We start from the raw sequence: 23359 nt of genomic DNA on the forward strand, positions 1-23359 counted from the left end.
AGATTCCTTCATCTGCCACAGAAAGAGCAGTTGGAGAATCATTACCCTTTTCCAAAGTAGTGAGGAAACTTCGCCTCTCCCATGCACACAGCACAACTGCAGTCACACAGGATACCCAGTTCAGCAACAGGCTCTGAAAGAATGAGCCTTCACTCCACGCTACCAAAAGGCAAACTGAAAAGCTGCTTGTAGCTGCTGGCTCACTACTACACGAGGAATCTTATCCATACGCACGTATATGAGGCATCATCCAATTTCTTTTTCAGGCTTACTAAACAGATTGAGCTAATTAACAAAGACAATACATATACGTATCATCCTGCAGCCAGAACCCAGAAGGATGTCACAGCGTTAACCTCAAAGACTCCCAGCAAACGCACACGGCCTGAGATATTTTTAGGCGCCAGCTCCATTGTTTCAAAGAGGATACGGATGGATGAAATAGAATTGCCTGAAAGTAAAATTCATGTGGCAACCCATTTTGAATGAAGAGTGGCATTAGTTTTTAAAACCAGTTCTATCTTTCTTAAATAAAGGCTGTTTCTGAAAGGTTGAGAGTAAGTAAATTTTGGTCATCAAATGTTTAGGTGAAATAGAGGTAACATTTTATTTCAATGGCTCCTATATTTAAAAACTTGACCAATTATTCTCCTACTTTATCTGTTTTCTAAATCTAGATTATTGCAATATCCAAGTTTTAAGATTCTAACACTTAAGGCAAGATAGACACCTCCCTCCCCATATGTGTGTATGTGTATGTGTGTTTACAAATATAGATATGCATATGTATTTATACAGATATTTTAAATAGTTGACTGTTTTGATATAAATGTATTCAGTGGTGGGCTTGTGGGCATTAGGGCATGTTCCATGCTTTTTTTCTTCCTGCTGAAGTAGTGCTGATGTTTTGTTTGAGAACATGACTGAAGTGACCCAGATTCCCCACCGGAAAAGGCAGATCCAGAAATGCTGCAAATGTGTGACTGACTGCAGGAATGGAAGCCGAAGGACGAGGCCTGGACCCAGAATGAACCCCTTCCCCACTCTTCAGATCAGCTCAAGTCCTCCCTCATTGGCGGAATACACAAAGATTTTTATTTTTAGAGAAAACTCTAAGAACAACACTGAGAAACCCTCAGCTTTGAGTTCCCTCTTGATATAGCCATCCCCCTGCCTCCACTGCTCTCCTATTTCCACCTACACACCTTGCGATAGCACAGTGCCGGCAGAGGAATAACCAGGCCCAGCAAAGGGGCACTGGCCACATGTTCGGAGAACGGCAAGCGGCTTGGCAGTGCACGGGGGTGGCTGAGGACGGTGGAAGGCTGGTGGGAGAAAGGTGGGACGTTAAGGCAGAGGCCAGGCGGTGAGAGACAGCATATGCCAGCTCAGAAGCCAGGCAGTGAGGGGCACGCTTCTGCACCCATCAGTATATCCTCAATCCGCTTCTATCCCAGCAAAGGGCAGAAAAATCGATCCAGCCCCCAGCATATTCCTGGCACTGGATAAGCGTCGTCATTCCAGTCTCACCCACTGTGCTGGGTAAGTAGAAACTTCTCCTAATTGGCCTTCAGGGCTCAGGACAGAATCACTTTCCTGCACCTGTTCCCCTTTGGTCCCACTTCTCTGAAGAACTGGATTTCATCTCCGGTGTGTTCCTACAGCACTTCATGCAGTACCTGTTTCCCTGCCTCTCCTGCTCGAACGCTGGCTCATCTGTGGCCAGGATGGCACTGAGTACAGCGCCTGCCGCATCACAGGCACTTGGGCCGCCTCTGCAGATGGAGGGGTGAAGGGTTGAGAGGGGCAGTGGCAGGGTGACTAATGAAAAACTGACCAGCAGAAATAAAGGAAATGAAACCATGCTGCATCAGGCTGACCCGCTGCCTCCTGCACGTACGAGCAGAGTGGGTACTGGGGAAGGGGTGTAGAAACCCAGGGTGCACCCACAATACCATGCACACATACACACATAACCAGAAGACAACCTGTTCTTTAAATTTAGTCCTGTGTCTTTAGCTACAAATAAAGGACAAAGATCCAATCTGGAGATCCTGCTGTTATTTTTTTTTTTTTTTTTTTGTGGTACGCGTGCCTCTCACTGTTGTGGCCTCTCCCGTTGCGGGGCACAGGCTCCAGACGCACAGGCTCAGCGGCCATGGCTCATGGGCCCAGCCGCTCCGCGGCATGCGGGATCTTCCCAGACCGGGGCACGAACCCGTGTCCCCTGCATCGGCAGGCGGACTCTCAACCACTGCACCACCAGGGAAGCCCTGCTGTTATTTTTAATATTACCCAGTGTTTCCTTTCTACTTAAAAAAAAAAAAGTTACTGGGAAACCATTCAATACATTAGAATCACTATGATTCAATACATTAGAATCATAATCACGTCTTGTATAAGGTGGAGATTTAAGGAAGGGCCATGATGAATCCAAGATTTAAATCATGGTCCAGGCTTCTGTTTGATTATTTTAAGAAATGGACGATTGAGAGAGAAATGAGGGATACTTTTCTCCTGCCACAGAGTCTCCTCTATTCCCAGTTCAACCCTTTTTACTACTTGCAAAAGACTTAAAATATTCATTGACCTGCCAAAAAACATCTGCACGTTACTAGACACGTCTCCACATATTCACGTCTGAATGGCTTCTTTCTGCTCCAACGATCACAGATCTATTCAATCAAAACTCAAGTGAAAACTCAGAGCTGTACGTGGTGTAGTGTCAGTGGCGACTGAGGATAAAATGGCCATTTGATAGCAGCTTCCATAGCAAGCGTGTCAACAGGGACAGTGTTCCTTCGGTTATTCTTAACTTAGGATCCAAGGCACAAAAAAGACCAGGCAGGGCCAGACTCTGCCACAATTCCAAAGAAAGCTGAGACACATACAGAGTGCACACAGAAGCGCCTCAATGTTCTCTGGCGAAGGGGGGGGGGGCTCCTGGCTCCCTGCCTGCAGCCCGGGAACAGGCCCACTCTCACAGTGGGCACCCGGGGCCTCCACAGCTGCACACAGACACGCAGGGCACCACGATCTGCTGTGTGCCCCACAGCTGGGGCAGGCCCCGGGACGGGACCCAGCTCAAACAAGGCCTTCCGTTGTGGCGTATTCCTCATGGCCCCGTTTCCCCAGGAAAAAATGTCTTTTCCTCTGGCCATTCATTCTGGCCCCAGACGAGCTCATTCTCCCGTGTCTTCCTGCACACGTGAACCTTCTAACAAGGTTCAAGATGGCAGCAAAGGTGTGAAATGGCAGCACCTGCCACTCTTCTCCCACCTTACCCACCCCTAGTAAGGGCACAAGGATACGTGCACGTTCAGAATGGTGAGGGGCACAGGGCAGTGAAGAGCCTGGGAACAAGTCGATGTCACGTCCAAGGGCATCTTCAGCACCCTGACATCAAGGGGACCCCGGAGGAATTCAAAGGAAAGGGGCTAGTCTGAGGGAGGACAGCAAAGGTGGCTGGAGAACACCCCTGAGTCTCCCACATAAGGAAGACATCATGGGCCTTGGCCAATGTCGGATACACTTTGTTCTACTACCTCAGTCTTATTTCTTTTATATAAATATTCACTCACCTCACTGAAAATCTGCAAACTCTGGGACCCCTGTGATGACGGAGCTTTTACCTCCGGCCAGTGTTTCTACACACATATAAAAGTTAACCCTAGTGGAGCGCTGCCATCCTGCCTGTCACAACTGACAGCACACATAACCTTCTAAGAGAAACAAACAGGAGGGGGAGGCACCTCAAGTATGAACAATGTACCCAGTACAATTAACTGCAGGGTCTACTGCAAGCAGTAAGGCACAAGCGTAGGCTCTACCACCCAATGATCCCTCTCACCACTATGAATTACGCTCCAAAACACAGAATTTTGGTCCACAGCCAGGGAGGAAGCAGTTGGCTTGGAAACCAAGTTCTGTCCTAGCTCTGCTGTTTATTTGCTCTGCGATTGGGCAAAGGGAGAGGGTACACCAACAGTCACATATTAAACAACCCACAGGGGCCGGGCAGGTAAAAGAAATGAATGGAGCAGGTGAGACGGGGCTGGGGTGAGCTGAAGTGCCCTGCCCCATCCCAAGAGGACAGCTGCAGCGCTGCCTTGGGAGGGCTGTTATCATGAGGGAAGGCAGGCTCAGTTTTGCCAGACCTTCCAATTTTTTGTTTTCTTTCAAGAGAAGCTGGAAATCTCAGTTTTTATACAAAAGTGCCCAACTTTTAAATGTTGGTTTAAATTTTTAAAATGCACCATGTGGTCCAACAAAACATAAATGAGGGTATCGTACAGCCCATAGACTGGTTTGCTATCTTTGTAAGTCATAAGAGCTATCCCTTGGTTTCTCTTTCTGTTAAATAGGAAGTTGACTGCTATCTGCCCACGACTTGGGGTTTATTTAAGAGCACAAAAGGGGTTTTTATTATCATATAACAAAAAATCCAAGTACATTCAGATGCACGAAGCAGGGTAACCCAATCTCTTATTTTTTTTAAAAAAAAACCAGGGTTTACACAAACGCTCACACATGGGGCTTGATGTTTTGTAGAAGTATTTGAAATGTATACTTCTACATGATAGCTTCTAAAAAAACAAAAGAGGTAAATTGTAATAGTCTTAGAGGATGGGGGGTGAGTAAGTGGAGTGAGTGGTGGGGTAAAAGCTTGCTTGGAACGGCTTTGATTTTTTTAACAAATGCTATGTGGAGACCAGTAGTGGAGACAGCCCTCTCGAGCAGCTCTGCCATCAAGGGCAGCAGGGATGTGAGCTGGCTGCCACAGGAGAACGCGAGGTGAAGATAACATATTTAAAAAATGGATGAAATTACAAATGTGTGTATGTTGATGGAATGAACATGTTAAAGCAAACAGACAAGCAAGCAAAAAAAAAAACACAATCCAAGTACTAACTAAAGGAACTGTGTCAGCAAAATACTAGACAGTGTTGGGTGCAGTAAAAATTTTATTAGTAAGAGTTAAAAAGCCAAGATCTAGTTATACAGGTTTTCCTAAACAAGAAGTCAGAAAAAATTTTTACTACAACACACACTGTCCCACATTTTACACTGTGCCATTTCTGTATTTGTCCTTTTTAGCCTACTTCTAGCAGAGTCTCTCTCTTTGCTAAAATACATTAGTTGCCATGGAAACGATGTCATAGTGCGTAAAACCATTTACTGTCCTTGGAAAGGCATTCGTGATAAAACTGAACGGCAGCATGTTTTAAAAAGAGATCCAACAGAAAGCAGTTGTGTAAGAACACAAGATCTCAAAATTGTGACTTCTAAGTATTCCTCCACCACCACTGTCACATGGCCCTGTTTCCCCCAAGTCAACCAGAGAAGCACTTTTCCCTGTTACAGACACCAAGTATATGCAAAACAAAATCTCTGACCTAACGCTGGAGAAAAACAACAGACTCACTAGAATTCACACTTGCCTCCCTGGGTGGAGGGAGGAGGCGGGAGGGGGATGGGAGACTGCAGAATCAGGATAGTTTGGAGGCATCATAACATCTCTGCTAGCGGGTATGATTTAGTCCTGTGATACATTCTGCTGTCCAACTTTGTTATCAGAGGTAGAAATAATGTTCAGGACATAGAGACTGAGACTTGTATTCCTTATCCCCAAAGATTAGCAAGACACTCCCTCTTTTTTCCTTTCATCAACTCAAATCATATTCACTCCTTTGAGAAAATACATTGAGCATCTCTCATGTACCACACTGGGGAAGAAAACAGACAGGCGAGGTACATGGCACCAGGAAGCTTAAAATCTAGCGGGGCCAGCTGGGCGGGTGGGAGCTTAAGAGGCTTCCTGGGCCATGTGAAAAGCTCGACTTTATTCCAACTCAAGAGGACGGCACTGAGGGTTGTTACCCAGCAATGTGGTCTCAGTGGATTTTTAAAAGCTTGCTCAGCTGTGGGACTGGAGCCAACAGTAGAGGAGGGCAGAGCGGTAGTGTTATCAGAACAGCCTGGCCCAAAGAGGACAGTACAAAGCAGACGGAGAAATGTGATCTCTAACTAGGGTGACCTTAGGCCATGGCTTGTCTGTGAAAGCGCTAGATTACACCCATTGTCCCAGCAGCCTGTCAGATGAAGCTTTTGTCCAGATGTTTCATTTTTTTAAACCAAGGACTGTTATTAAGAGTTGCATTAAAATGCACCAAGACTGGCTTCAGCCATGGTCTTGCCTACCAGCGATGAGACAACTGCACAGTGAAGAGAATTTTCTTCCTTACGTGTGATTAAGTCTGAATGGTAACCAATGACAATCCACCTCCTTTCCTGTCCTTTTCCAATCTTGGCTGCAGTAAATACCTCTCTTTCAAGGAAAACAGGCAGGATGCTCACCAATAAAATAAAGAGCAGTTGGACACGAGCAGCTGGGGCAGCTAACTCCTCCCATTCTCAATTGGTAGAGCCGCTGCCAGACACTGGATGTACTGACCAGTTGTGCTGACCCATACTGCAGCCTGAGATGCACAAAACACTGGTCAGAAGGATCCATGGGAAACAGAAAATTACAGGTTAGGTGTATGTGAAATATTTGCAGGAAACAGACCTTTTCAAGAATGGTGTGAATGCTCTCATTACAGTGTTTTTGTCATTTATCTATTGTTACTCTATTTTACTTTGCAATGTCCTCTTCAGCAGCAATGGACTGAAAAAGAAAAAAATGCAAATTAAATGAAAAATTACTGAATTTTTGTTTGTTTAAGAAAGCTGACGATGGTAGCTGGCACAAAATGTTCATTGGTATTATTCACCATGGTAGCCTTAATGATATCATTCACTAGATAAGTCCAATCTGCTGAAGAAGCATCAGTAGTTAACAGTTAACAGTTAAATGTTAACAGTTATTGTAACAAGCAATTCAACACAGGCAGCTATGGAAGGTTCACTGACATAGCACTCTAGGAAGCATGACTTTTCCTTTAGATCAAATGCTATTCTATGTTGATTCCGCTTATTTTTAAGTTCAGGTTTTTTTTGTGCACATAGGAAAAGTGAAGTGAGAGCTTTAATGTGTTGGTTTCATTAGCAGAAGAAAACACCACACAAATGATTCCAGTTGTATGTTAGTATTAACAGGTGTTTTAAACAGAAGAATCAATTAATTTCAATTATGGTTTGATTTTTTTTCCCCATCTATTTCCTGGGATCAAAATGAAGCTGGTGGAAGTTCATTCTGTCACAGATGCAACATTTCATGCTAGTGTGACTGCTACTGTAATTTGTCAAAAGTTAAACACGAGATGAAATTATTTGTTTTTGCAGAATACAAATACAAATTTTGTGATGCTATAAATAATTGTCCTTACTAAATCAAGAAATCTATGGAGCAGAAAGTTATTTGATGTGGGTGTGGCATACGCATAATTCATAACTGCATTCAAACAAGTGGCTATATCCTACCAATTCAAAATAAACTATAAATGTAGAAATTGATAAATAGTTAGAAAAACTGGAACTCTGAAATTTTTGTGATAAAGTGCTTTGTGAATACAAAAAACACTTCAGCATGGTAGTACACGCCTTCTATTTGCCGCCTGTCATCATCAACTAGGTTTTAGAAATGTTTGAGAAATGACTCTCTAAGTCAACCTAAGTGTGCCATGCTGGTATGTGGATGAATCCTGTAAAGTCTGGGTGTGTTCTGTTGCAAAACAGTTGGAAATCTTTGCTCAAAGTAGTGAATGAAGTGCCAAAACACTTCAGCTTTTAAAAAGCATTTAACAAAGTGCAGTTACTGAAAACAAGGCTTGTGGATAGGAAGATGTTAAAATTTATCCCAACAAAAGCAAAGGAAGCCACTAAACACATTAGACAATTCAGTGTCCAAGATTTAATTCTGAAACAGTATTACAGATATTTTGGAGTATCTCAACTTGTGGCAATGTTTTGATGATGTTCCTGGTTTTAATTGGATACATTTATATTCTGTACCACAATGGAGTGAAATTATGAATGATCTATGATTTTGTGTCACCTAAATGTGATAAAGCATTCAAAAGGACCACAGGGGGACTTATTTTCATGAGTTTTGCCTTATAAAATTATTTATTGAAGATAAGAATCCTGAATGGGGGTAAAAGAGTTGTGAAAATACTTGGGCTAAAATGTTCACACATTTCGGTGTGGAAAAAAAAGTTATTCTGAGAAAAGCCTCCATTTAGCAGAATTTGCTCTGAGCTTATGTGCATCTGTAGAAAGAGTTATTTTCTCAGTTAAAAATATTGTGATGTATACATAAATGCGAATTGAAGACAGTAATAGTTTCAAATATTAACTATAAAACACAACTTTGAAGGAAATTGCAGGCAACTCTATGAGAATTAAAAACAATTCATTCTTTATAAAATAACACTGACATGAGTATTAAAGACATATGGCTGAAAAACTGGCTAAAGTGAGTGAATATGTACCAAGAATAATTATCATCTTATGTTCTTTTTCTTGTTTAGATAACCAGTATAAAAAGATTTTTTTTGCTCTAATGTATAGGGACATGTTTTTAAGTTTTAGGAATTTTATTTTTGAGAAGATTGTGAATAAAACTATTTCATAGGTCAAAAATATTATGAAAATGATATCAGTTAATAAATCAGTGCTTTTTTTTAAGTTCTATAATTTAAATTATTTTAGTGACTCCTTTCAAAAAATGTTATGGTCCCCTATCCCTCGCTCTCTTGGCTCCCCCAAGAGATGAGAGAAAATATGAGATGTATTTATGTTTTGAGAAGATGTGTTCAAAGTGTCGCCGTAATTTTCTAGTAGGAAAATACAAAAAGCAGTATCCCAACAGGCAACTTTCCACCTGACTCCGCCCCACCAAACGTATGCTTTTTAAAGCAAAACGGAAGACTTCCCTTCCAAAATTACTAGGCATTTCAAGAAACAGCAGGTTTTAAAACATCCTCTTAAATGCAACATCATCCTCGTATGAATGTCGGAGACAAAATGTATTCAAAAAGAGCTAACTGGTTTTTTTCCCCCTCTCTCATTTGAGTGTTCTGGTAACTACTTATGAATTATACTTGGAAATGAATCCCTTCATAAACTCATGCTTTATTTAGTACATGAGGACTGAATAAAAATGAAGTGCTTCTCCCCTTATAGTCTGTCAGAGACTGTAATTTCTAGTATTCACCCTGATACCTTTAAAATATGGAACTAAAAGATCACACCCCGTAAGAATTACCTTCTAGTCTCCAGCATCCCAGTTAGAGATCCTCATTAGAGAAAGGCCTGAAATTCTAATACTTTCCATTGACCTGAGACTCCATGGCAACCGAGGTCCTTCCTTCCAGGACACTGGGAGGAAGTGCCGCCAACTAAACAATGGGAAGCCCAAGTTCCCCACTACACTTTGGAATATCTGGTGGACAACTCTGCTCCTTGAGAGGACAGATCTTCCCACTTCTTGCCCAAAATGAACCTAATACAGGTAGGCTAAGCCACAATTTACCCAAAGGAAAAAGCATATTATAGGAATACAAGTAAGCAAATTTGCCACCATCACCATCACCATCACCATACTGTTAAAATACAGCTCAAATGCAACGTAGAAGGTTTGAAACGTATACTTCCTACTCAGCTGCATACATTTCTCCACAGTTGAATTCAACTTGATCATGACCACTGCATTTCTGCTGATGGTAGAAAAAACAATCTTGCTACTTCAAGATAACTTGCTCTTCAGATTTAAAATTTTCGTTGCTTCAGGGCAATTAGTCAAATTGAGCTCATCTCAGACTGCCTCTCAGGGCTGTGTTCCTTTTCAAAAGGGCTGTGTTCCTTTTCCTCTCCCTCCTTCCCCAAGGGGGAAGATTAGAGACCACCACATGATGGGGCGAGGACCTGGTCCAGGCACTGCCCTCTAAGCCCTCCCTGGGATGTCTCATCCCTTTGTTTTGGGTGCTAGCCTGGTTCTGCTGATGTGATTGGTGGAAACCTGCAGCCAGTCTTCAGCCTGGCCCAGTTCATTCTGTGCCCTCTTCAACCTGACCCAGGGACTCTCCCGCCCAGCTCCCGCAGCACCTCCACATTTGTCCTAGGGGGCCTGCAGGATTGTTGGGATTTCTCTTACATCACATGTAAGCTTTGGGAAATGAGGGGAAGGCATATCACCTCAGGGCTGTTTCTGCCTAAATATGCCCCAATGCAGGGTCCACTCCAATGTGGCTTCCTTCCAGATAACCAGATGGGGGCGGGGCAGATTCTCCTCTGCCCACCTGGAGTGTGGCATCTCAGTGACCCATTCATTTTTTATCTCTAGCCTCCTCCAAATCTCTACAAACTCCATCCTCCAACCCAGGAAGGCATTTCCTCCTTCCTGCAGCCTCCCCATCCTGCGTGGCTGACTGTACAATATACGCCACGTCTTCTGAGATCTGGCTCCTCGGAATCCGCAAATCACTTTGCTTCTAACAAAGCCTGCCTCTCTTAAATGAAGGCCTGGGCTAACTCTGGTCTCCAAACATGCCTCAAGGTCCTGTTTTGGAAGTCAAAAGCTGAACAATGTCTTCTTTGTCTTAGGCCATACTCTGTCCTTCCCCCGAAGTAATGGAATCCTCTGCCTCAATGGGGGAGACTAACAGGGCAACAAGAATTAGAAGGAAGGGAAAGTAAATTGAATACTAGTTCAAAGTATTATCCCCACTGAACCAGCTGGTCATAATGCAAGTTCTCAGAGGTCCCAGAACACTCATCCAGGATTTTTAAAAAGTGCAACATACTGACATGTCATTTTTCTAGAAGACACCATTTATACATAATTTGAACCAAGGGCAAAAAGGGAACTATGGCTTCCATTTTCTTGAATTATTTATATAAGAATTATTGTCCTTGATCTCTATTCTACTGTTGAGTGGATCCATTCAACAGGAAGCCACCTTGTTCAGCATCATTTAGAACTCTCCACCTCCTGGGTTTCTTCTTCCCAGGGCCTTCTCGCCTTTGCCTCTCCTCCTCCGTATATGATGGGTGTGTTCACCCATCATATCCCTAAAAGCTCAGGCCCTTCCTTGCCTTATCTGTCATCCCAATTCCAGCTCACTCCCCTATCCAGCGTGAACCCTACTTTCAGCTAATTCAACTGATGCTTTATCTCTTAGAACATCTTCTTCATTTGACTATTCAAACCAACTCTCACCACAAGGTCAGATTTTCCATTCCAAAGTGACAAGTACTACCAAGCAAAGTCACAAAACTGGGCTAAAGGGACGCATTAAAAATACTTACAAATTCCAAAGGAGCCTCACTATTTCTCTGTAATACTTTTTATCCATCTATTAACACATTATCCTATATTTTCCTGGCTGTTTGGGCTTTTTCTATATTCTCCAAGTCTCCCTCCCATCCCCAAATCTTCCAACCTCGGATGATGGCTCAGCCTCCAATTTTACTGAAAACTTTCAGGACACTCCACGTCTTTGAACTGCTTTTCACATAAAAATTTCACTGTCATCTTCACCTATCTTGAAGCGACAGTTTAAAATCACACATGTAAAGTACTGTGCCTACCCTTTAGTAGTCATTCAAACTTACAAATACCTTCCTCATCTGTTCTTTCTCCCTCTGAGTTACTGCTAATTTTTATCCTTTTGAGGGTTACGGTGGGTTGAATGGTAGCCCCCCAAAGTACGTCCATCTGGAGCTTGGGAATGTGACCTTATATGGAAAAAGGGTCTTTGCAGATGTAATTAAGGATTTTGAGATGAGATCATCTTGGATTAGGGTGGGACCTAAATCCAGTGACAAGTGTCCTTATAAGAGAAGGCCATGTAAAGACACACAGAGGATAATGTTGTGTGAAGATGAAGGCAGAAACTGTACTGATGGGTTTACAAGCCCAGGAAAAACAAGGGTTGCTGGAAAGAGGCAGGGAACAGAGTCTTCCTGAGCTGACACCTGAACCTCAAGACTTCTGGCCTCCAGAACTGTGAGAGGAAATTTCCTGTTGTTTGAAGCCACGCAGTTCATAGTCATTTGTTACAGCACCCACAGGAAACTAATACAAGGGCTCTGTCTATACCTGACATGATCAGGTATCAGGTCGTGTCCCCCATCGACTCTTTGTTGATCCCCTTCCATCCATTACACCTCTCTCTCCAGCCTCACCAACATCACCCTCTTTAGTGGATCATTTCTGCATGTTCTAGCTCATCCAGGAGGCACCAAGAGCCCAGCTGAGTGTCCTGGTGGGGAGTACAAGCAAGACTCCTCCCACAGTGACAGTGCTGTACCTCAAATGCGTGGGCGCATTGCTGTGGCAGTGGAGGCTGGGATATTTCATCCCCTGGAGACAGAACCTCTGTCACAACCCAGGGATGTGAGATCAGGGACGGCACTGGGGCTCCCCTTGAGCCCCCTAGACTGGGGACTCTCAACACTTTGCCACACTGGACTCTTCTCCATATGGCATAGTTGGGCTGAGGTACAATCAGAGAATGTTTGGAGCTGCAGTTTTCCAAACGCCAATCCTCCTTGTTATATACCCTTAGGTATAAACTAACCAGAACTTCCCAGGAGCTACTGGCACCCACAGAGGCATGTGGCTCTGCTCAGGACACGGTAGTCCTTATAGGTTCTTCCCAGCCATACCTCACCGGCCTTCAGTGAGCAATCCTTGGCCCCTTAGAGAACTACCTCCAAGTCTCAGCAGTCTGAAGTCAAGAATCTGTTGAAATAATAACCATAAGACACAGGGAATTATATGGTCAACCGCACTTCTATGAACAGAAGGGTGTGGTATGGCATATTATCTGTGCTTTGGCCCTAACCTGCTGACAGAATTAGAAGCTGGGATCATTGCATTTTCAACCAAGGAGGGGAAACATAAGGTGGAACCTAAAACATCATGTGCAACCAAACTCTGAATTCTATCCCATGACTCTGAGGATCCACCAATGCAGAGGACCTGATGTGTTATCCACAAGAGGAAAATTTACTCGAGATGCATCTCATTCCAGAAGTACCGAGAACACTTTTAAGACCTCCCAACTTGGAAGCTTAGAATCAAGATCTACAAGCATTTAATAAATCCACAGTTCAGTGCAGTGTTTCACGGCACAAAGCAAATTAAATGAGGTGCACTTTCAGCCTTCTAGAAGCTTGCTACTGAAAATGCACAGCATTGACACTGACGTACCAAAGTGACTGAACACGAACAAGTTGGATAAATACGCGAAGTGGTGATATTATACGCTGGCCAAGGGGAGAGTGCATCTTGTTAGTGGCGCGTGATCTCCCACATTGAAGGTGGTGCTTGTGGCAGTGGGGAGGCGGGCGGGGAAAGCGCTGAAATCATAGACAGCGCGTGGGGAAGGAAGGAAAAAAGTTCACTACCGCTTTCCAAAGACCATAACGGCTTTTCAAGCAACAGTGAAGCACAAGGTCCACCCCTTCCCCCTCTCTGCTGTTAGCAGTTGGCCAATATCTACAGAAGGTGTTTTTAATGCTCTCCATCCCTCAGATACATTAAACCTGGCATCCAGGTGAGGATTAGGCAGGCAAAGCCATTCATGAGGAATCACAGAGAGCTTTCCACAGGGAGCTGAGAAGACTCTTATGACAGTTTTTTTTGTTTGTTTGTTTTTTTGCGGTACGCGGGTCTCTCACTGTTGTGGCCTCTCCCGCTGTGGAGCACAGGCTCTGGACGCGCAGGCCCAGTGGCCATGGCTCACGGGCCCAGCCGCTCCGCGGCATGTGGGATCTTCCCGGACCGGGGCACGAACCCGTGTCCCCTGCATCGGCAGGCGGACTCTCAACCACTGTGCCACCAGGGAAGCCCAGAAGACTCTTAATGAGGGGCTGACAAACACTGCCTGTGTGCTGTTGTGTCTTTTGTTACAGAAATGACTCAAGTAGTCCCTCCCCGCAACCATGGAAAACATTTTATAAGGTTTATTGTCAATCACTCTGTGGAAGGATATACAGAGGCTGTGGGTGGCTTCTAGTGTTAAATCATTACTCTGTAGGACCTTAAGTCTCGGCTAAGGAGATTCTCCAGATATGCCAAATGAACAAAATGAATGCATGGAAAGGAAGGCACCCTCACAGCTACAGCTGGGTTCCATGTGGCTGAGGGACTCAGCTAAATGCTACTGTGAGAGGTCCAGCCATGGGTAGGTGCACAGTAGGTGAGCCTGCCTCCTTCCGTTTCCCCAGGCTCCACAGACCTTCAGGCACAACACCAGTGGTCCATTCTGCCACTTTTCCCTCTTCTATAACTCACTGTTGTATTTTTCCAGTTTCTTCCAGATTTTGAAACATTCTGCATTTCTCCCTGGTCTTGTACATCATTGTGCACTATCGGTAACTTTCTGTTGTTTTTGGTGAAAATCTTACTGATGAAAACCTGATGACTGAGGGCAAAGAAGTAACTCTTGCCCCAACCACCTTAAATTTTTAACAAAAAGCTCAAGATTATGGATAAAAGATCTTTAAACACATACCATTCTCAGAAGACAATGGTGGTTCTGAAGACAGTATAGGACAGTCCCCGTACCTACATCACATGGGTCCATAGAGAGTGAATCTAGTGCCGTCAGAAACTACAGAAGCTCCATGTCCAAGGAGATGCCAGCCTAGCCTCACAGATGGTGAGGAAACCAGCTACATATTCCAGCACTCTGCCCCCAGGGCCTATCTAAATAAATACCTGCTGAGTATCTACACCATGAATGACAGTGTGCTACAAGCTACAGGGGGACAAAAAACCCCAACATTTTTGCACATATGAGGCCAATGGTCTGTTGAGAAGGCAGGACCCACATACACAGACTTCCAGGAGACCTGGCTTCTAGTCTAAACTAAATGAGGAACTGCATGTATGACCTTGGGCAACTCACAAAAATTCTCTGCTCCTTGGATTCCTCATATCAGGATTTAACTAACAACACAAGGCATCATTTCTTAGGAGGCAACTGAGAGGCACACAGGTTCAATGCAAGAGAATGAGACGAGGGGAAGCTGCCCAGGGCTGGGATTCCAGCTGGGCCTTGAGAAATGGATAGGGTTCCCGGGGAAAGGAAGGGCTGGGGAGTCCAGGAAAGGAGAGCAAAGGCCAGAACACGTATTCCATACTAATGAGATACTATGTTGACATCTGGAGAATCAAGTGTTAGTGTGATGGTGAATGAGGTGAGCCAGGAATGCCTCAGAAAATGGAGATGGGGGAAGGCGTTGAATGCCAGGCTAAAGGATTTGGCCTTTCCCCCGTTCACTGGGTTGTTAGGGGACAAGGCAAAAGAACCAGTATTTACATCAGCCAGCACATGAGTTTTGACATGGATCAACCACCTCCTCAACTCAAGCTAGAAAGCGTAGGAGTGAAGCAACTGGAATCATTATTTGCAAACCACAGGAGAGCCTGAAGGACACAACGTATCACGAGAATATCGATCGGGCAAAGGCACACACAAAGTACAGCTACAGAACTGGCATTTTCAAGCAGGAGATGGTGATAAAAGGTACAGAATGACAGAGTGTGAGAGTTCATTAACAACTCAGCTCCTGTAACTGAAAATGATGAGGGGCTCTTTGTATCTCTAGGAGGTCAGACAATAAAAAGGTGAACCCCTCCAAACTCTGAGAGCAAACAAGAGAAACCTTTAACAGAAATCAGTGATTTTCAAATATCCTTGCATGCATATGCCTAGGTACGGGAAGCATATCACACAATTTCTGGAATACAGTTCAAATTGAAATAAAAGTCAAATTTTACAAGTGACAACATTTGATATTGTTACTGCTTCCAAACAGATACTACAATGTGTGGAAATGAAGGAACTCGTTGGTGTTTATTTGCCTATTCAGTAGAATTTCAATTGGGCAGAATTTCACAGAAATACAAATTCAGTAACTTTTTCTGTGGATTAAAAGAAGAAAGGATTGGGAAAAGTGCCCTGGGCTTTGTTGCGGTAAAGGCAATCTGACTCATTTTTAATTTTCCATTAAAGCCCTACTTTTCAGTATAAAGCAGATGGAATCCTTATACAACTCCTTGAAAAGCTTACTATTTTTGGGTACCTCCAAGATGGAAGCTCTGAAGAAAATGAAAGTGTTTGAATTCATCAGATGAAATCCCACCAGCACATTCAAAAGGAGCAGGTACTTAGAAATCTTAAAAATACTAGGTAAGAGGTCTTTCTGTGACGGAATTCTGACCCCAGCCTCCCCCAGGCTTAGTTCCCTCTGGCTCTGGCTGATGGGTGGTTTTTTGCCACTTCAACAGCCAGCTCCCCCCACTGTGGCTGAGTCACTGTGCTTCTTCATTCCTCGTCTTTCAGAAGCTGCCTCCCTGATGGCTCCATCCTCAGGGCCATTCTCATATACAGGAAAGATGTCAGTGTTCAACCCTGGCCACCCCATACCTCCTGAGTCAGAACTGGGCCTGGGACTATGCATTCTCTAAGACCCTCAGAGGACAGTCATGCAACCACGGCCCCAAAGCTCTTTCCGTATCATGAGATAAGGCCTGGTTAGACATATCCTGTTTGTCTTTCTGCCAGAGTGGATGGTAGAAACAAGAGGGTGATCTTTACTGTGTGTGGACTGTGAGGTACTGGGCTGGGAGGCGGAGGGCACTGCCTCTAGCCTGCGGTTTATAATCTTGTTTGAGAGTTGGAACAAATTTAGTGTTAAGAGCATTGATTCTGGAGCCAGACTGACTGTCTGGGTTCAGACCCCAGCTGTGCTTACTAGTTGTGTGACCCTGACCAAATCACTTCACCTCTAGGCCTCAGTTTCCCCATCTATCAAATGGGAATAATAACGATAGTACCTCATGGATTACTGCTGGGTGTTCAGCTGGCAAATCAACCATGAATAAGACACAGCCCCTGCCTTGAAAGAGCTCCCAAGTCAGGGAAAAAGACCAGTGTCCTCCCACTGTCCGACCCAGCTGACTCCACTCTTCTTTAGAAGTCAGGCTGCGATGAGGGTGATGATGAGGCAGTAACCAAGTGCCATGGGAGCCCAGACACAGGATCAAAGGGGGGCTTCCCAGAAGGTAAGTGTTGAGTGGAGCCACAGAAGGAGTGGGGCTTCCCTGGGGGCAAAGGTGCCTTTGTATCCCCCAAAACCTAACACAGAAGTAACTGCAATGCAAAGGCAAGGAGGCTTGAGAGTACGCAGGGAACGAAGAACCACAGCTTTGGAGCAAAAGCAGGTGCAAGTTTGGGAACCAGACACACCTGGCTTCACTAGTAATTAGCCGTGTGACAATGGGCAAGTTACTTTACCTTTCTGAGCCTCAATCTTCCCATTTGACCCTGCCTCATCGAGTTGTTATAACTAAGTAAATTACTGTATGTAAAGCACTTCAGGCCTCTGGGATTCAAAAACAAAGGTAGGTATGATTATTTTTCTGGTATATTTAGGGAGAGGTGAGTGGCTGTGGGGTGCTAAGTGCTTTTTTACACTATCACAGAGGGCAATACAGGTCAGAAATAAGTAGTCCTCAGGAAAGGTCTTCTGAATTCAAATCAGCAGTGGGCTAAGACTTTCCCACACCTTATTTTTTTTCTTCCCCAAACACAGTTAATGGGTGCTCAGTACTCATTTGCTCAAACCAATGGGTGCTGCCTGAGGTCACGGGTGGACAGAGGCACAACAGGTGATGATCTCTGCACTCAAAGAAGACCCAGCAACAGGACTCCAGTCTGCTTCACAGCCTGAGCAAGACACGACGCAGGTCATTCTGGAAGCAGGCTGAGACGAGAGGGAAAACGCTCTCATCCAAATGAGAGCTCTCCAACTCAGGGCCTTACAAACGTTGTTAAACTTTCATGAGTCAGTAAGCATTATCTTTTCTTCCCACGTTTTTATTAGATCATAAATCCAGTTCAATTTATATCCTTCCAGGATTACTGTGTTCTAATCAAGTCCAGAGCGCCACTTACTCCGAAGCTGTCTGAACTACACGTCACCCACGTCCATTTGGATAATACTGTTCAGGCTTCTCATGTGTTTTAGTAGCCAAAAATTAGATTTGCTCAACTAGAAACACGGAAAAAAATTACTTTCCTCTAAATAACCCAAATCACCTTTTTTTCATAGGAACCAAGTGCATGAAACTCGTAACTCACAGGGCTTTTTCCTATTCTGCGGTTTATTCTACCTTCAGAAAGTCACGATGACATTCTGAAGTCAAACTCAAGGGATGCACATTGAAAACAGGTTAAAATTCTGGTTATCTGACTAAAACAAAGATATCCTTTTATAGGGCTAACTTCAAAGTACTTTTATGTTTTCTATTGAAGAATAAAAAAGGTTCTGCATTTCTTAAGAAGACTTGCTAAAAATGCTATTTTCCATCATACTATTTCAACTAATTTCCTATTAGTTGAATTCCAAGAATTAGTTGGAATTAGTTGAATTTCCTAATTCCAAGAATCAATAATTCTTGATTCAGAACTGACAATCACCCACATCTCTTTCTAAAATATTCAAAATGTCCTTTTCTGCACAGAATACTTTTTTTTTTTTTTTTTTTTTTTTTTTTGCCGTACACGGGCCTCTCACCACTGTGGCCTCTCCCGTTGCGGAGCACAGGCTCCGGACGCACAGGCTCAGCGGCCATGGCTCACGGGCCCAGCCACTCCGCGGCATGTGGGATCCTCCCGGACCAGGGCACGAACCCGCGTCCCCTGCATCGGCAGGCGGACTCTCAACCACTGCGCCACCAGGGAAGCCCCAGAATACATTTTTATCCTCCCTTCCCTAAGGGATATATGTGTCAGATGTACACGTTACGTGTATATGCATGTATCTACATATATACACACATGAACCACAGCAGCAAACACACAGCTTTTCTATGTGTGGGGTACTATTCTGAGCACTTTACATGTATTAATTATGGACTCCGCACAGCAAACCTTTGAGGTAGGAACTATTAACTCCATTATAAAGGTGAAGAAAGGGAGGCACAGAGAGCTTAGGTAACTGGGTCCAGCTCACACAGCTGGAAGGGGTCAGACCAGGACCACACCCTGAGTCCATGCTCCTGACCACAGCCCTCACCTGGGCTGAAAGGGTTGAAACCTGGCTTTAAGTGGTGACTGCCACCTTGGCACTTAGCCACTCGGGGCCTCATTTTTCCTCATAAGTAAAATGGACGTGCTGGACTACACGATCTCTAAGTCCCTTACTATTCAACTGCCTACAAGATACTTTGACTGGGAAGTCCAAAGTGTCCGTGATAAAGTCATCACTTAAACACCCACTCCCTGCTGCTTTTACTGCATTGCTTGTCTGCATGTCTTTCTCCACCTACTTCCCAAGGACCCCCCTCTGCCTCTCCCCTCTCTTATTCTGTCTCTTTGGCTCCATCCCCACTTCCGTGCAGCACCTCATCTATGGCTCATCTGAGTTTCCACAACTACCTTCCCTGTATCTGTCTTGACCACCTCTGGCCAACAGCCCACAGTGTGGCCAGATGGATCTTTATAAAACAAATCAGACCAAAGTGGCACCTCTACTTACAACTCTTAAATGGCATTCCTGACATTTAAGTACTTTTCGACCAGCCCCATCTTCTCCCTCTGTCCATCTCTCTACCACCCTCACCCACCCTGAACGACTTGCAGTTTCCTAAAAAGTCTGTGCACCTGCTTTCTGGGCTGCTCCTTCTGGGGCAATGGCCTTCCCACAACACTCAACTGGCCAATTCCTCCTCTGGCCTTCTCTGCCTCGCCACCCCATTTTCCCACCTCTCTGTGGAGTTCATGCTCTCTTGCGGACCCCTAGAATCACGGCAGTTATCACAGAGACTTCCTCGTGCAGTTCCTTGGGCCAGGATTATAACTCTTTGTCTCTGAAGCACCTAGTTCAATGTCTGGCAAGTGGTAGATACAATGAATGAATGTTGCTGGATGAGTAAATATGTAGTACGATTCACAAATTCTTACAGACCTATCTGTGGGACACACAAGGACCCAGCTGAAAATAAAGAATCACACAGAGTAAAAGTATTTCCAGTATCAACATGCTTTGCTTTCCCATTTTTTAATTTATTTTTTTTATTTCCTAGGTGAGCAATAAATGAGCGTCTAAAATGGAAAGCACGGTGGTAGAAATGGACATTTTATTTTTTATTTAAACATAAAGTTATATTTCCCAACAACCAAAAGTATCAATTGCCAAAGCATTTAGGCCACCCCCCTTTACGGCATGTAACACATTTTAATCAACATCATCATTATATCCATATGTAGTATTTTGCATATTGCCTCATGGCTAAGAGCGAGGGCTTTGAAACCAAACTAACTGGGCCTGAATCCTGACTCTACCACTTACTAGCCATGTATGATCTTGAGTTAGTTATTTAACCTCCCTTGCTTCAAATGCTCATCTGTAAAATGGGGATTATAAGTGAAACTACTTCATATCATTATTGTTTTTTCACTGAAGTATAGTTGATTTACAATTTATATTAGTTTCAGGTGTTCATACCATTATTGCTAAGATTAGAGCTTAAACAGTGCTTGACACATAGTAAATGCTCAATAAAAGTAGTTATTATGTATTATTTTTATCTCCTCTAGCAGACTAAGCTGAACAGAAAGAACACAGCAGAAGTATTCATTTTCATAATCCTATCTCCCAGTGCCTTGCACACAATAACATACTGGCCAATGTTTGCAGAACAGATGAATATAATAAACTGTTTATAGCAAAAACATGTGCATAACTAAGTATGATGACTAGTACAGACAGAATTGCTCCTGGGAAGGCCTGTGGAGAACACGGATTATCCAGAACACTAGCAGTTCACCCCACTCCTGGAGGTCTGGGAGCTCACTTAACTCCACGGAAGATGCAGGGCTCACAGTCATCAACTCAGGGTATCTGTGGGATGGAGGGGACCCAGGTGGGACTGAAGAGCTGGGCAGATGAGGCTCCCTTCCCATGAACATGGCCTGGGGCAAGAAATTTCTCCTCTCCAGTCTGTTTAATTTCCTCTTCCAATTAGAGAAGGTATGACTGTAATTTCTAAAGACCCGCTTAGCCACTTGGGGAGTCTATAAAATCAGCAGATAAAAATCTTGGCCAACAAAGGTGCTACTGGAGAGCCACATCAAAGTCAGCACAGGAGCCATCAGATCACTGTATTACAGGAAATTACTGGGTGGGAACTGGCCACTAGAACCGACAAAAAGCAAGGTTTTGGGAAACAGGTTTAAAATGAGAAGGTCAGAACTTATAAAATCAAAGGTACAAGACAATGATGGGTACAGGCTCTAGGTTTCCATTTAATTCTCATCAGCCTACAAACTCCTTGAGGGCAACGACTGTGCCTTGTTGAGAGGCAGTATATGGCAAAGCTGCTGGCCCAAAATACATTTCTTCTTGAACTTTTTTCTGGTCACATGGCTTAACTATATTTCCCAGGCTCCCTTGCAGTTAAATGTGGCCATATAACTAGCCCTCAAGTAAAGTATGTAAGTAGAAGTGATGGGTGTCATTTCCAGGCCTAGGCATTTAAAAAGTCGGTACATCCCCTCTATTCCCTCTTTTGTCCTTCTGCCAGCTGAAAGCAGGTTACAATGGAGTGCTATGGGATGGGAGAACTTGGGGTCCAGAATCACTGCATGGAAGAAAGCCACCCACTGATCAGAAATACCCATCTTGAATTATTACATGAGGAATAATAAACGTCTATTGCTTTTGAGGCATTATATTTTTGCAGGCCTATTTGTTACAGCTGCTAACAGTAGCCTAATTAATCCAGGTGCTTAGCACATACCAAAGACCTAGCTCACACTTGTTGAAACAAGATAAATAAGACCAGGTTCCTTCTTCTAATGTGTTGCTCAAACTAATGCTGGAAATAGACATGTGCCAGCTGCTGAGGTATGAAAACAAAATTGGACGCATGGTGATTTGTTTGAAGGTGAAAAGACGGAGAAAGCATCCCAGAGTAGAAGACTTTTCAGCTGGGCTCTAGGTTTAACGGGACCCAAGCAAATCAGGTGGGGTTGGAGATTCCAGACCCAGGAGAAAGCATAGAATAAAACTGCAGAAAGCAGAGTATGCGTTTGTTCACATTCAACCTCATCATTCTCTTGAACTCGGTCAACAGAGTGCAAGTTTATTGTGCACTGACTTTCTTTCCTGGGTCTGGCATCAAACAAACAAACCATTGTGTTGTTTTTTTTTTTTTTTTTTTACAGTACGCTCATTAAGCCTTTTGCTTTTTTTTAATATGAAAAGTTCCAAGATGGATGTCCTTAGAAAGTGCAGAAGTAAATGTTTAATGAACCATAACAACTCTTTTCTAATAAAATTCTTGAAGAACATGAGACAGTTCTATTACTTATAATAGTCAAAGAGCCATGCTCTTAGGAATCAGTGGGTTCAACCTAAGTTTTGACATTATTGATTAAGGATGTAATAGTCACTGGCTTACAAAATGGAACATTAAGCCCCCAGATTTACATTTATATTTCCTCTTTAAGAGGAACATCAGTAGATGGTTTAAGAGATCAGTCAAAAGATTCTCTACATCCTTCGATCATAGCTAAGTGCCTCCAAAACCTGAGATAGTTACCAAAACCACTTCCTCCAAAAATCTGTGAGTCCCTTCATCTGAAAGCACAGTACCCATGGGGCAGGGACTCGGGAGAAAGAGCACAAAGGGTGGAAAGTATTACAGTCAACTTGGTGGTGAGAGGAAGGATGTGGGCGTCTGAAGGCTACCCTGAAGCACAGAAGAGACACAGTCTCCAGTGGTCTTCCAAATACCAATTTAGTGCTGTGTTAGCAATGTCCCCAGGAGCTTGTTTAAATATAAGGGTAAAACAATTACTAGGCAGACAAGACTTCATTTCAAAAGACTTCAGTACTCCTTAGACTTGAGAGAAGAAGCAAGTTAGGCTGCCTCACTCCTAGCAAACATCAATTTAACTCTCTTTCAGAAACAAAAGTCTTCTTCCCCCATACCAATTTATCCTACCCCCTACGATGAGAGGGGGTTGAAACTGGGTGGGGGAGGGTGCTACCTTGAAAGTAAAGCAACTCTTCAGACAGCTGAAATCATTTCCCCCTTAAATCTAAGAAATACTGCAGCTGCCAGTCAACACTACCGGTCCATGAATACAGCAAAATGCCAGCACCTGCCACGCTGCATCTGGGGCCTTTTATTTTTTGGTAAATGTGGCAGGAAAGACTCTCAGAAGATCAACTGCTTTATCTGAGAAAAAGGGAAGCCCCAGGGAAGAGAAACAAGAAGCATCGCGCCCATCCTTGGGTACTTTGTGCATCTCCTCTCTGTGCACTGAAAGGGCTCTTTGTGTCACACACACACACACACACACACACACACACACACACACACACACAC

At 43.9% G+C, this 23359-nt stretch overlaps 1 protein-coding gene across 3 annotated transcripts in view; it reads right to left on the reverse strand.

Annotated features, from left to right (window-relative positions):
* FYN (FYN proto-oncogene, Src family tyrosine kinase) overlaps positions 1 to 23359 on the reverse strand; it is a 207172-nt gene that overhangs the window by 182429 nt on the left and 1384 nt on the right. The gene's annotated exons all lie outside the window — the stretch shown is intronic.

The sequence above is a fragment of the Monodon monoceros genome, unplaced genomic scaffold (assembly GCF_005190385.1).
Source record: "Monodon monoceros isolate NGI ecotype Baffin Bay Population unplaced genomic scaffold, NGI_Narwhal_1 Super_Scaffold_15, whole genome shotgun sequence".
Classification (NCBI taxonomy): Eukaryota; Metazoa; Chordata; class Mammalia; order Artiodactyla; family Monodontidae; genus Monodon; species Monodon monoceros.